Source organism: Bos taurus, chromosome 2 (genome assembly GCF_002263795.3).
Source record: "Bos taurus isolate L1 Dominette 01449 registration number 42190680 breed Hereford chromosome 2, ARS-UCD2.0, whole genome shotgun sequence".
NCBI classification, from domain to species: domain Eukaryota; kingdom Metazoa; phylum Chordata; class Mammalia; order Artiodactyla; family Bovidae; genus Bos; species Bos taurus.
In genome coordinates, this window is record NC_037329.1 from 119,965,312 (window position 1) to 119,979,218 (window position 13,907).

General features: G+C 55.5%; 1 protein-coding gene across 5 annotated transcripts in view; it reads left to right on the plus strand.

The window, feature by feature from the left end:
• Positions 1-13,907, plus strand: part of DIS3L2 (DIS3 like 3'-5' exoribonuclease 2) — a 361,295-nt gene that overhangs the window by 334,852 nt on the left and 12,536 nt on the right. The gene's annotated exons all lie outside the window — the stretch shown is intronic.

Genomic DNA, 13,907 nt, shown 5'->3' on the forward strand with positions numbered 1-13,907 from the left:
TGTTTGCTGGCGCAGCATGGCCGGCCTCCAACATGGGGGCCAGGAGCCTCAGGGAGACGTTCTGTCTCTCTGAGGTTGCTGGGGAGCTGGCGAGCCAGGTGGAGATGAATGACCATGGCTCCCCAGCCGCTGCGACCCTTGCTGAAGGCCAGAGGTGCCCTTGACAGGAAGGAAAGACGGCAGTGGTAGTGACGCAGCATACCGCCCCGGGTGGCTGTCCCCTCGGGGGCCACCGTGGCCTCAGGGCAGGCCCTGTGCTCACCCCGCACTGTCAGCAGAGCCCTGGGTCAGGCACTGCTCAGGAAACCCTGCTGCCCAATCCTTAGAAAGCTTAAGGCAGCAACACGGGGCCACCTGAGGAAAAGCAGTGGGCAGGGCACCTGGCGTCCTTGGTTGGCGAGCACAGGGAGTGGCGGTCACGTGACCTCTCGGAGCCTCCCTCGCTCATGTGAACAATGAAGGGTCTAAGACTCGCTGTGAAACTTGAAAGGGCCAGCAGTGGAACTGCCCAGAGGCATCTCTGCTCACACCTGCAAGACTCAGGCCAGGCCCCCACCCCACAGTTGGGTGGACAGTGGCTGCACCTCCAGCCTGTCCCCTCTTCTGTGAAATGGAGATCTCAGAATCCCTTCTCTCTCCCTGTCCCTCAACTGTAACGAGGGTCATGTGGCTATCACACGTACAGACAATGTAAGTTCAGTTCAGTTCAGTTGCTCAGTCCTGTCCTACTCTTTGCAACCCCATGGACTGTAGCACGCCAGGCTTCCCTGTCCATCACCAACTCCCAAAGTTTACTCAAACTCATGTCCATTGAGTTGATGATGCCATCCAACCATCTCATCCTCTGTTGTCCCCTTCTCCTCCTGCCTTCAGTCTTTCCCAGCATCAGGGTCTTCTCTAATGAGTCAGCTTTTCCCATCAGGTGGCCAAAGTATTGGAGCTTCAGCTTCAACATCAGTCCTTCCAATGAATATTCAGGGTTGATTTCCTTTAGGATTGACTGGTTTGATCTCCTTGCAGTCCAAGGGACTCTCAAGAGTCTTCTCCAACACCACAGTTCAAAAGCATCAATTCTTCGGTGCTCAGCTTTCTTTATGGTCCAACTCTCACATCCATACATGACTACTGGAAAAACCATAGCTTTGACTAGATGACCTTTGTCAGTAAAGTGATGTCTGTGCTTTTTAACACGCTGTATAGGTTTGTCATAGTTTTACATCCAAGGAGCAAGCGTCTTTTAATTTCAAGGCTGCAGTCACCATCTGCAGTGATTTGGGAGCCTAAGAAAATAGTCTGTTGCTATTTCCATTGCTTTCCCATCTGTTTGCCATGAAGTGATGGGACCAGATGCCATGATCTTAGTTTTTTGTACGTTGAATGAACCACTAGACCATTCAGGCATGACCTAAATCAAATCCCTTAACGATTATACCGTGGAAGTGACAAATAGATTCAAGGGCTTAGATCTGATAAGAGTACCTGAGAAACTATGGATGGAGGTTTGTAACATTGTACAGGAGGTAGTGATCAAACACTGTGAAGCACCATAGAAACGTAAGGGATTGGTCTTGCATAGGCAAGGCAAAAAACTGCAGATAAAAGACATACTTAGTGAGTGCCTACTGTGTGCCCAACACTGTTCCAGGCCCTGGGACTCAAGGCAAATGGAACTGGCTGAGCTGGCCAGCATGAGGCCAGAGTGGGACAGATGACAGTGGGACAGCAGGAAGGGGGCCTGGCCAGTAAAGGTGCAGGGGAGTGGAGACCTGGGGGAGCAGAAGCCAGCACAGGGCCAGGGAGGGAGAGAGTAGGGTTTGTGTCAGCTAGGAGTTGAGGGGCGGCATCAAGGAGGCATCTGACAACACAATTCTTGGTTGCTCTCTGGGCCAGACTGAGCAGAGGCTGTGGAGCACGGAGACCCTCACTGGGCCCACAGCCCTGCCCCTGCCCCGGCATTGAAGACTTGTGGCCCTGGCTCCACAGGTCTGCCTTGGGTTCAGGGTGAAAAAGAAGGACTGATGTTTTCCCAAAAGATTTGACAAGAAACGCTGTCTTCAAAGAAGCTGATCCCACCCACCTGCTTGGCTAAAACTGTAGTTCACTCTTGGGCCTTGTTCCCAAACAAAGCCAAAAAGGGCACGTCAGGGTTATGAGGAACCCCACAGGGGCCTTTGCAGGGACCAGTACCCCGGCCCATCCTGCCCAGGCAGTCTCCCCAGGTGGTTTTATACCAGATCTGCCTGCCAGTGTGCATTCCTTCTGCTCCTTCCACCTGTCCGTCTCTTCCCAGTGGCCTCAGCACTGGTACCCACAGGAGGTCACTGTGTCGGGGCTCAGGCCCCACCCCTCCTCCTGCTGCTGCAGTGGGGCAAAGCAGCAGCCTGTGCGGAGCTCACTGCACCCTCCACCGCCCCCACAGCACTGCAAGCCCAGATTGCCTGTGTGCCCTGGGCAGCCGCACCCCCCACACACAGAAGAAGGCTGGTCACCCGACAGAAATCCAGAATCCCACAGGGCTCGCTGGCAGCGGAGCTGATGTCCTGGGACCAGGGGGAGGAGAACGTGGAGACTCAGGTTCCTTCTTTATGGCAGAGGAGCCACTACTTACCAAAAGGCTCGAATTCACAATCTGCCGTTCCAGAAAATCCTTTTCACCTGGACACATTACCCTTTCCTGCCAGTTGCATCAAGTAGGCCTGGCAGCCCCTCTCATCAAGTTGGGGCTGAGGACAGTCTTCAGAGTCAAAAAGGCTAGTGTCCTGACCACGGTCCTGCCACACCCTCGCTCTATAATCTACATGGTAAAAAAAACATCACCTTGCCGACAAAGGTCCATATAGTCAAAGCTATGATTTTTCTAGTAGTCATGTACAGATATGAGAGTTGGACCCTAAAGAAGACTGAGCACTGAAGAACTGATGCTTTCAAATTGCGATGCTGGAAAAGACTCTTGAGAGTCCCTTGGACAGCAAGGAGATCAAACCAGTCACTGCTGAAGGAAATCAACTCTGAAGATTCATTAGAAGGACTGATGCTTAAGCTCTAGTACTTTGGCCACCTGATGTGAAGAGCCAACTCATTGGAAAAGACCCTGATGCTGGGAAAGATTGAAGGCAGGAGGAGAAGGGAACGACAGAGGATGAGATGGTTGGATGGCATCGTCAACACAATGAACGTGAGTTTGAGCAAACTCTGGGATATGGTGAAGGACAGAGAAGCCTGGCGTGCTGCAGTCCATGGGGTCGCAAAGAGTTGGACATGACTTAGGGATGAAACAACAACAGTCTCCATGGTCACCACACTTGACCTTTCAGACACTCGGTTTCCCTCTGTGCAGACTGGGGCTGACACCCCACTTTCCAAGCAAGGTTTGTGAGGATCTGATGAAATCATGTGTCCAGCCTAAGCCTAGCAGTTGTTCTTATTTCCTTGCAGCCTTTAGTGGCCTTTCGTGTGGCTGGGGTGGTGGCCCTGCCCAAGGGGAGCTGGCTGACTGGAAAGTGAGCACAGCACGCTCTTAACTTGCAAAAGCAAAGGAGCTTGAGTTCCCAGGGACATGTGTCCTGTCTTCTCTCATCTAGCTGCCTTTTGTAGTATGTGTGAGAAAGACCTGTATGTTCCAGAACACCCCATGTCCCATGTATTTCTGTACCCAAAGCCTAATTTCTAAATCATAGTTGAGCCCTCCCAGGATCAGTGATGACCCAGTCGGCTCTGACTGCGCTTGTCCAAATTCTGTCCATTATCCAAGGCTGACCAAGCAGCCCCCTCTGTTGGGCTGGGGCATTAAAGGGGCCCCAACCAGGGGGTCCAAGCCAGGCAGATAAGCCATTGCAGGGGGCACTTCTGTGTGGCTTCGCCCTTTCTCCTCTGGTCAGCGGCTCTAATTCTAGTTGGATAGCCACTGCAAGTGGAGGAAGACATGTGTGTCATCAAAAGGCAGAGCGAGCAAGCCCTAATTAAGCCCTAATTACTAGCTCTTCATGGCGGCACAGCACAAACTGCCTCCTAGTTCTGCTTTGGGGCAATTTTTGGCCTCTAGTGCAGCCCAGGGCACTGGCCTGCCGGTGCCTCCCAGAGCTGAGCCCTGGGCCTAGAGAAGGGAACGAGGCTTCTCTAGCTTCTTTGCGCTGACAAAGGGCTTTCTGCCTGTCAGCCCAGCTCCAGGCAAGTCCCCTCCCGACTCCCTACCGCAGCCACTGGGCCTCCCTTTTGGCAGGACCCGACACTCGAGGCTCAAGGGCCCTGATGAACTCCCAGCCTCTGGAGACTTCTCTCAGAGCTAGAAAAAACAAGCAGCTGAAACGTGCCTCCTCACTGCAGCTGGGCCCCGCCCGCTGAACCTATAGGAAGGCCCTGGAGGGGATCCAGCCTCCCCCGAAGAGGAAATCTGGCTCCGGCCTCACCCGCAGGGCCTGTTATGTCTGGCTCCAGAGGCCTTCTCCTCTGGGGTTTTCCATGCCTGTGAACCCGGCCCCATTCATTTCCCTGTGGTTTCATGGGAATGTCCAAAATGCTCAGCAGGTTGCAGCGAGCCCAGGAGGAGAAGGGTCAGCGAGAGGCCCGGGCCGCGGCCGAAGCACCCTCCACTCAGAGGCCTGCAGCGGGGATCCAGGCCTGCTGTGGGTGGGCAACCACCTGTCAGTCAGCTGAGTTTTCCTCTGGTGCGATCCGCCCCCAGCCACCCACCCACCACCCAGGCGACTCTGCCTATGGTTCCCTTTCTCCAGGCCTCCCCTTTCCAGCTCTCCGGGGTATGAGTTCCCTGAGTTCCCCCCACTGCCACCCTCCCATCCCATCCCTAGCAGCTCCCACTGTTGCGTTATTTAGCCACTGACTCTCCACCTCACCCGGGCCAGGCCCTTGCGTTTTCCACCTCACTGCACTCGGTTAGGGGCCGCAGGGAGAGCCCCCCGACCCCCTCCAGAGCTGCTCAACCTCAGAGAAGGGGCCATGCTCGGGTGCACAGCTCTTACGAGAGGCCCAGCGGCTGCCTCCGCGGCCCACGCGAAGCCCAGGGGCTCCCAGCCCCACAGAGAGGATGTGCCCAAGTGGAGAAAATGTATAGTCTTCAGAAGAAATGAATTGAAAACTGGCTGGGAGCAATTCTTATCCAATTTCCAAGTTAGCAGTTTTCACCAAGAGCTAATTGAAACTGCTCTCTGTAAGCGGCCCGATTTCCATCTGCATGAGGCTCCCGCAGAGTGTCTGCGACAAGGGCCCTGGTGGCTCAGGGCAGAAGCAAAGTAGAGCTGTGCTCGTTGCCCCGAGTTGCTCTTGAGCTTTGAAAATGGATGCACTTTCAGGTTTGGGCAGCGGCCACGCCACTGTGCCCTGGCTGCCTGGCTCCCCAGTCATTTCCAAAGCCGCTTTCTGAGTGTTCTGGGTAGGGAAGGGGTGGGCTGAGTTCCTCACCTGGTTAGCCTGGTAAAAATGTATCTGGAAACGGAACATCCTAGGAGGCCCAGCCACTCTCGCCAGGCAGGGTTCCTTGGATGGGCGCAGAGGAGTGCGGGGGCCAGGGGCCTGCCTGCAGGTCGGCACAGTGCCCAGGCTGAGACCCCACTGCCAGTGCCAGCCTCGGCCATTGTCTCTGGGAGTTCTGTGGGAGTGCAGAGTAGCCCACCCAGCGTGCCCAGCCCCGCTCTGACCTCAGTCTGGACCACGGCTGCCTTTTCCATGGTGCAGAAGACAGCAATCCCCACCCCGGGTCAGCCCATGGAGGGTGCCCTGTCCGTCGTCCCTTTTCAGGGGGCAACCCACTCCAGTATTCTTGCCTGGAGAATCCCATAGACAGAGGAGCCTGGTGGGCTGCAGTCCATGGGATCACAAAGAGTTGGACACGTCTGAGTGACTGTCACTTCACTCTCTGTTGACCCAGATGGGTATGGACCCTACTCTTCTCTCCTGCACCCAGTAGCCTTGAAACAATTTTAGGGACAGCGCCTTGGGCGAAGCTGCAAGGTTATTCAGTGCTCCTCACACAGGATCTCCCCCCGGGTCCTACCATCTTTTGGAAGCTTAAAGCAACAACTGGAAAAAATTACACAAGCCCTTCACAACATTTCTGCAAACTAACTCTTGCCTGTCTCACCCACACACATGCTGAGAGGAGTCCGCACGTGACCTCCCTCGCCCTTCAGTCTTTGGTTTTCTGAGCCTACGTCCCCAGCCTCACGGCCATGGCTGGCTGCTCCTTGCCAAGTCCAGGGCTCGCTCTCTCTTGCCTCTTCTTCCCCGACATGAGGTCTGCACAGCGGACACTTGCCCGCCTGCACCTTGCTCCCTGCTCTCACGCCCCTCGGACCTCCTCACCCCCCTCTGTGCCCCTGCCCCCTCCGCCCTCTGTGCCCATGACCAGCTCACTCCCGGGCCCTCACCTGCATGCAGCTCTGAATGCGGGCCTGCCCTGTCCTCCTCTGTCTCTGCTGCTGCCTGCAAGCCTCAGCCCCTCCGCTTCCGCCTGACTGCCCCGGGCCTCTGCTCCTTGCACCCCAGGGCCATGTGTGCTCCTTCCTGACCGTCCTCATCCAGCGTCTCCCCCAGCTCCCCCGTGCGCCCCCATCCTGGAGTCTGGCTCCCCAGGCTCTGCCCTCACCTCTTAGTCCTTCTCCCTCGATCCCTTATTTTCCAGACACGCCTGATGCTTTCTTTGCTCTCCTCCATGATTGACTCTTTCATCCTTTTCATGTAAAGTGTTTCCCACCTCTCGGCCATTGCTTGAGATTGATCTCGGATTTGTCAGCATATCCTACCCCCACCCTCGCGAGGTTGGGGGCTCCTGGAGGGCAGGCTGAGGCTTCCTGAGCAGTGCCTGGGACACAGCAGAGGCAGCAGGGCCTCCAGGTCACACAGGTGGGCGGTGAAGCCCAGCTGCTGGTTACAGAGCTGTGGGACCTGGGCCTGATCACCTCTTGTTTTTGCACCTTAAGCCTCGCCACGCATCAGAAAGGGGTGAGAGCTCTTCCCAGGCTGCAGGAGGATTTGATTGGTCTGTGGCCTGTCCAGTGTCACAGGTGCTTAACGGATGTCTCTTCCCTTTCTCCTTGCACCGACCCACAGCAGCAGCTCCAAAGAATTTTTAGAGGGTGAGGCAGTGAACAAATGAATGGCTGCAGATGGGAGACACCTTACTTTGGTTGGTTGAAATGACAAGGCCACCAGCTTCCTCTAAATAGGAATTGGTGCTCTGTAGACTTGGAAGATGGGTAAACAGCAGGAGAGGGCTGTAGGGGAATGATGTCAGTAGAGCTCTTCTCTTTGTTTTTGTTCAGTTGCTAAGTCGTGTCTGACTTTTTGCAACCCATGGACTATAGCACACCAGGCTCCTCTGTCCTCCACTGTCTCCTGGAGTTTGCTCAAATTCATATCTGTTGAGTAAGTAATGCTATCTAACCATCTCATCCTCTGTCGACCCCTTCTCCTTTTGCCTTCACTCTTTCCCAGCATCAGGGTCTTTCCAGTGAGTTAGCTCTTTGCATCAGGTGGCCAAAGTACTGGGGCTTCAGCTTCAGTATAAGTCCTTCCTTTGAATATTCATGGTTTTTTTTCCTTTAGGATTAACTAGTTTGATCTCCTTGCAGTCCAAGAGACTCTCACGAGTCTTCTCTAGCACCACAGTTCAAAAACATCAATTCTTCAGTGCTCAGCCTTCTTTATGGTCCAGCTCTCACATCCATACATGACTACTGGAAAAGCCGTAGCTTTGACTATACAAATCTTTGTCAGCAAAGTGTTGTCTCTGCTTTTTAATATGCTATCTAGGTTTGTCATAGCTTTCCTTCTAAGGAGCAAGTGTCCTTTAATTTCATGGCTGCAGTCACCATCCATGATGGTGATTTTTGAGCCCAGGAAAATAAAATCTGTCACTGTTTCCACTTTTTCCCTTTCTCTTTGCCATGAAGTGATGGGACTGGATGCTGTGGTCTTAGGTTTTTAATGCTGAGTTAGCGGATCAGAAATAGATGCATGAGGGCCGTGTACCCATGAAGAAAGGGGGCATTGTGGCAGGGGCATGGCCCTCTCGACTCCTGACTGTGCCCCTTCCTGGGAATCCTTCATCATGCACAGGCTTATTGAGCATCTACACTGTGCTGGACTCACACTGGGCTCAGGGTAGGCGGCACAGGGTAGAGAGGGGAGACACAGCCTGTGATCAAAGGGTGATGATGGTGCGGGCTGAGTGCTGTGACGGGGCAGGTCTGGGTGCCCCGGAAGCACGCAGCCGCCAGGTGGGCATCTCATGCTGCCTCCCCAGAGGAAGGGACATCAGAGAAAAAGAGATTCGAGGAGAAAGGTCTCAGATTCCAGGCTCAGGGAACAGCAGTGCAAAGGGACAGAAGCAAGAAAGAGGCCCGAGAATGAGCTGGAGTGTGAGGGGTGGGGGACAAAGAGGGGGAGGTGATGCTGGCACCAGACAAGGGGAAACCTCGTTTTACCAAGAGGTGGAACTGTTCCAGGACAGTGGTCACCACTGAAGGGCTTCATGTGGGAGAGGGGCGTGACCAGATTTGCCTTCGAGAAGGAAAGCGTCTCTCTGGATGTGAAGACAGAAACAGCTGGGAGTGGCCAGAAGTAGGGAGGCCAGTTGCTAAGAGATGAAGGCTGTGGACCAAGGCTCTGGCATCAGGGTGGGAAGCCTCTAGGATCTTGCTCTGTTCAGCCTGCATCCTAGGTTTGGGGCACCCAGGCCAGTCACTGCTGTAGTATGCATGATAATAATGTAATATTTAAGACCAGGTTAGTGCATGCCCATTTTTTCAGGTAAGTAAATTGAGATTCAGAGAGGTTAAGAAACGTTTCTGAAATCACACGGCTTGTGAGTGGCAGAGCTGCGACTCAAGACAAGCTCCTGAGCTGATACCACTAACTTTCCCCCTTCTCCTGTTGCCTTGGGCTATCCACATGCAGGATATCCTGCAGTAAAAAAAAAAAAAAAATCACGTAAAATTAGACCTTAGTATTTCATACATGTTTATACCTTTTCTTTAAGTAACGTACTTCGGCAAACGTTATGCTAGACAAGGCGTCGTTGCTGCGTGAGGAGGGCGCGTCCTTGTGTGGAGGTTGCTTGTGGTCTTTCCCTGCCGTCTGCTGTGGCAGGTGATTGTGACACCTCTAGGCTTGCTCACCTCCTCCCTGGGGTGAGACGCCTTCCCCTCCGGCACCCAGAGGCCCAGAGCACAGGTGGGTGGGGTGTTGCGGACTGAGTGCTGCTGAGCTTGCATCCTGGCACGGCCCCGGTAAGCCGTCCATGTGTTTGTCACTGCAGAGCCTGCCCCGGCCCTCCAGGTCACGGGGCCCCTGGTGGCAATGGGCTCAGATAGATGCTCAGCCGATGCCAGGCCTGGTGCCTGGCTCTGTCCATGTGGCCTGCTGTCTGGAAGATGCTCCCAGCTGGTGGCCTTTCCTGAGCCCTATTTAGGGCAGTTGTCAGGTGAAAGCTGAGATCCAGCACGCAGACACACACACACACACACACCGCCTTCCCCGCAGACGTAGTGATCTCACACCTGTGTCAGGCTGGGGCGGGGGCAGGGTTACCATCAGGGCAGGGGCCCCAACCAGGGAGCATGCCCAGCTCCATCCCCACTTGGATATCAGACCCCAGTATGTGCAGTTTGCTCTCAGAGGATGTCCTAACCACCCAGGGCCTCTTGCAGCCCCATCTGAGCTCTGGCTACTGGCCTGGGCCTGTAGCTCTGCCTCTCAAAGGTGGGAGGAGATCAGGGTCAAGGGTGACAGGTCAGCGGCGGGAGCTTCTTCTAATAGCCTATTCCTGCCCGAGCAAAGCCCTCAGCCCAGACCTGGCCTTGGACAAGGAAACACACATTGACTGGGAGCCCAGAGATCCCTGGGCCTCGATTCGCAGGGCTGCAATTTACAAAGCAAGACTGTCTCCTGCCCAGAAGTTCGTGGGTTCTAAGCGGCTCCTGCCACATCCTGGGTCCTGTGGGAGGAAGATGCTGGCCGCCCCCTGCAGGCCTGTCCAGGAACTGACCCGCGAGGGGCCCAGAGAAGCCCTGAGAGAGGGGCCCCTTCGCTGGCCCAGGTGAGAGCCCCCAGGACTGGCCAGCCGCCTCCCATTCCGGGTGCCCAGCCCCATTGCTGACTGTGAATCTGAACTCACTAGAATCTGACTGCTGACCGCTGGCCTTCCCCTTGGCCTCCTGTTCCCCGACTGCACAGGGGACCCCCACCATCTGTGCTGCACCCTCCAGCTCCCCCAGGGCTCTACTGGCTCGAGCTCCAGGCCCCCGCTCTACTTTCTCATGTCCACACACTTGCATTTCCTCTCTCCCCCGCCTCCCACCTGCAGTGATAAGGACAGGTTGTGGGGAAGTGGCCCCTGAAGCTGTCCTAGACACTAGGGGTCTGTGTCCCATCCCTCCCAGGGGACATTGATGTCTTCTCTGGCACGAATGCTCTGCCTCTCTGAACCATGTTGGAACGAGTTCCACAGGCTGCCTCTTAACCCCTGGCCCCTGTCCTGAGGGAAGCACGGAGATACCCAGGGGTGGGAGCCCACAGAGGCACCAAGGGTCTCATCCAAGGTCAGCACCCGTGACCAAGGCGTCCCTGGACTCTCTTCTCAAGGTAAACAGCAGCACACTTGTCTTTCTCTTATCACCCCAGCTGACGCATGGGACAGTACCAGGGCCCAGGGCAGACAAGTAATGGGGTGACTGGAGAAGCGGGGCCTAAGGGCTGTTGTCGCTGCTGGGGCTCCGGGCTTCACCCCCACCCTCCTGTCCCTTCCCTTTGGGGTCTCCTCCTTAAGATGGGGCTGGGGGAGGGGCCCTTCAGGAAATAGGGGCACGAGCACAGCCCCTGACTGGGGGGTCCCTGCACATTCAGTTCCTTTGACCCAAGGCCTTGTGGGTGGGAGCTCAGGCTGGAGCCCCCAGCCCTGCCCTGCCGCGTGCCGGTCCTGGGCTGAGCTCACACAGCCCTGTCATGGGGCCATGCTGTCCCCTGCTGGCCGCGCCGTGAAATGCATCCCAGATCAGCCCCAAGGTGCAGGATGGAGACACGGGGCTCCAAGGAGCAGGCCGGGTGCCCACCCTATCCCCACCTACCCCCAGCCACAGCGACACTTGGACTGCATGAGGAGACATGTATGGATCCACCTGGCACACAATTGTATGTGCTGAGCGGGCAATGGATAGATGAATGAACTGTGTCTGAAACATTTAGGTGATAATGCTCCGCAGGGTCTGACCAACAGCAGTGTGGGGAGAAAAGTGTTAGTGACTCAGTGGTGTCTGACTTTGCAACCCCATGGACTGTAGCCCGCCAGGCTCCTCTGTCCATGGGATTCTCTAGGCAAAAATACTGGAGTGGGTTGCCGTGCCCTTCTCCAGGGGATCTTCCAGACCCAGGGATCGAACCCGTGTCTCCTGCATTGCGGGCAGATTCTTTACCATCTCAGCCACCAGAAAGCAGATAAGACATATCTAGCAGGACTTGAGACTCCTCTTCCGGTGACCAGAGCTAAACATGAAAACCAATGTGAGGTGTCATATGGTGCTAGACTGTGACATAGGTGGCCCTAGACAGGCTCAGTCATGTTCAATTCTTTGTGCCCTCATGGACTATACAGTCCATGGAATTCTCCAGGCCAGAATACTGCAGTGGGTTGCCATTCCCTTCTCCAAGGAATCTTCCTAACCCAGGTCTCCCACATTGCAGGCAGATTCTTTACCAGCTGAGCCACAAGGGAAGCCCCCTAGACAGGCTGACCCTCGTCAAAGTGGCTAGTCGTGCAGTAAGTGCCCAGGAGTGATGGAGATGGCCTTCATAGAAGCGTGGAGAGGTCAAAGGGGGTGTCAGATGGCAGGGATGGAAATCACAGGACCCCACGAGGAGACCCCAGGCCATTTAGCATGGAAGGTAGAAAGAGGGAAGCACCTCTTGTGTTTTTTTCGTTTTTTTTTTTGGCTTGGCCTTGCTGCACCAACTGCGGGATCTTAGTTCCCCAATGACCAGTGCTTGAGCCATGCCCTTGGCAGTGGAAGCATGGTCCTAGCCACAGGACCTCCAGGGAATTCCCAGCACCTGCCGTGTCTTTGATGCTGATGTCACACCAGGCACATTTTCCTCCTGTTGTTTCACAACCATTCTGTGAAATAAGTACTATTATTATCCCTGAAGGAAATGGATCAGACACGGTCAGTGCCTTGTTCGGGGTTCTACAGCAAGGACGTGCTAGAGCCAGGATGCAGGCCTCACCTCTCAAGACTTGATGGTCAGGTTCCCATGTGTGAACTCAAGGGTTTTCAGCAGGAAATGATGTGATCAGGACAGATGATAGGGAGGTCGGATGGCCGCTTGAAAGACTATTGCTGCAACCCCGTAGGGAAAGGAGAAGCTCCTTATTCCACACACAGGCCTCCTAGATGGCAGAAGGGCCTCTGAGACCAGACCTGTGGTCTCCTTTGCCCAACCTCTGTCCTACGGTGGGCGGTGGGCTGGAGGCGGCCCAGCAGGGTACCCAGAGAGGAGGAGCTGGCAGTGCAGGCGTGGGTGGACCTCCTCCCAAGGTCCAGGCCTGGCGCCGGTGGTGTCTGGCCTGGGGCATCCCACCACTCTTTCTCAGAGGGAGGCCTTTGTTGAGGGGCGGACATGCTGTGGGGGACAGTTTGTTAGACCAGAGCCAGTCCTCAGCAGGGAGACCCATCAGGAAGGCGGGGCTCTGCCTGCTCACACTCTCTTCCCCCCTCACCGGCTGTGACTTAAGAGCTTGGGGAGGGGATGGGGCTCACCCCAAGCACTGCCTGCACCTCCAGGAAGGGGACGCGTATCCCCCAACTGCCGCCCAGCCTCCCGGGGCTCCTCCCCGACCTCTCCCGCCCCCATGGGAGCAGCACGGGCTTGACGTGCAGCCCAGTGTGGGCTGCACTGAGGAGGATCTCCCCTAGGCTGGGCAAGGGCCTGCGAGTCTCCCCTGTGGTGGTGGCCCGGGGGCAGGCTCTCCCATACAGTGTGTTTGGGCTTCCCAGGCGGCACTAGTGGTAAAGAACCTGCCTGTCAGTGCAGGAGACATAAGAGATATGGGTTCAATCCCTGGGTTGGGAAGATCCCCTGGAGAAGGGTATGGCAACCCACTCCAGTATTCTTGCCTGGAGAATCCCACGAACACAAGAGGCTGGTGGGCTACAGTCCATAGCGTCGCAAAGAGTCAGACACGACTGAAGCAACTTAGCACGCACGCACACACACTACGTTTGCCTTATCCCCAAATGCCTGAGTTTCCTCTGCCACCTGTAACTCTCTTGTTCATCCTCAGAAACCCTCATCTTTCCAGGGAGGAAAAAGAGCCAAGCGCTCCTGGGAACAGGGAGCCCTGGGTCTGCACACCTGCCTCTGCACAGCCCCGCAGAGCCCCCTGGGTTCTCCTGGCCCGCCCAGGCACAGGAGATGCCCCCAGTGTTCTGGGAGACTTTGTCATTCATCAGAGATCTTTACTAATCACCTTCTCTGGGTCGGGTGAGGTCCCAAGCACTGGGGCTGCAGCCGGGAATAAGACAGGCACCCTCCCCGGACCCCTATCTGGTGGGAGACGCAGCACACGAGCTGACCCATCAGCAGAGAGGAGTACAGACTGGTTAGTGCAGTGAGAGGCATGAGCAGAGGGATGAGGGAGAAAGCAGCTTGCAGGAAACAAGCTGGGATGCGTGCTCCGGGATGATCTAGAGAGATAAGGTGGGAGGTGGGAAGGGGGGCAGGGAGGCTCACGAGGGAGGGGGGTTATATGTATACTCACAGCTGGTTCATGTTGTTGTACAGCAGAAACCAACACCACTATTGTAAAGCAATTATTCTCCAATTAAAAATAAGTTTATAAAAGTATATTGGATGCCAGGAGGGCATCTTTAAGCCAAAACAAGGATACAAGAGAGCCAGCC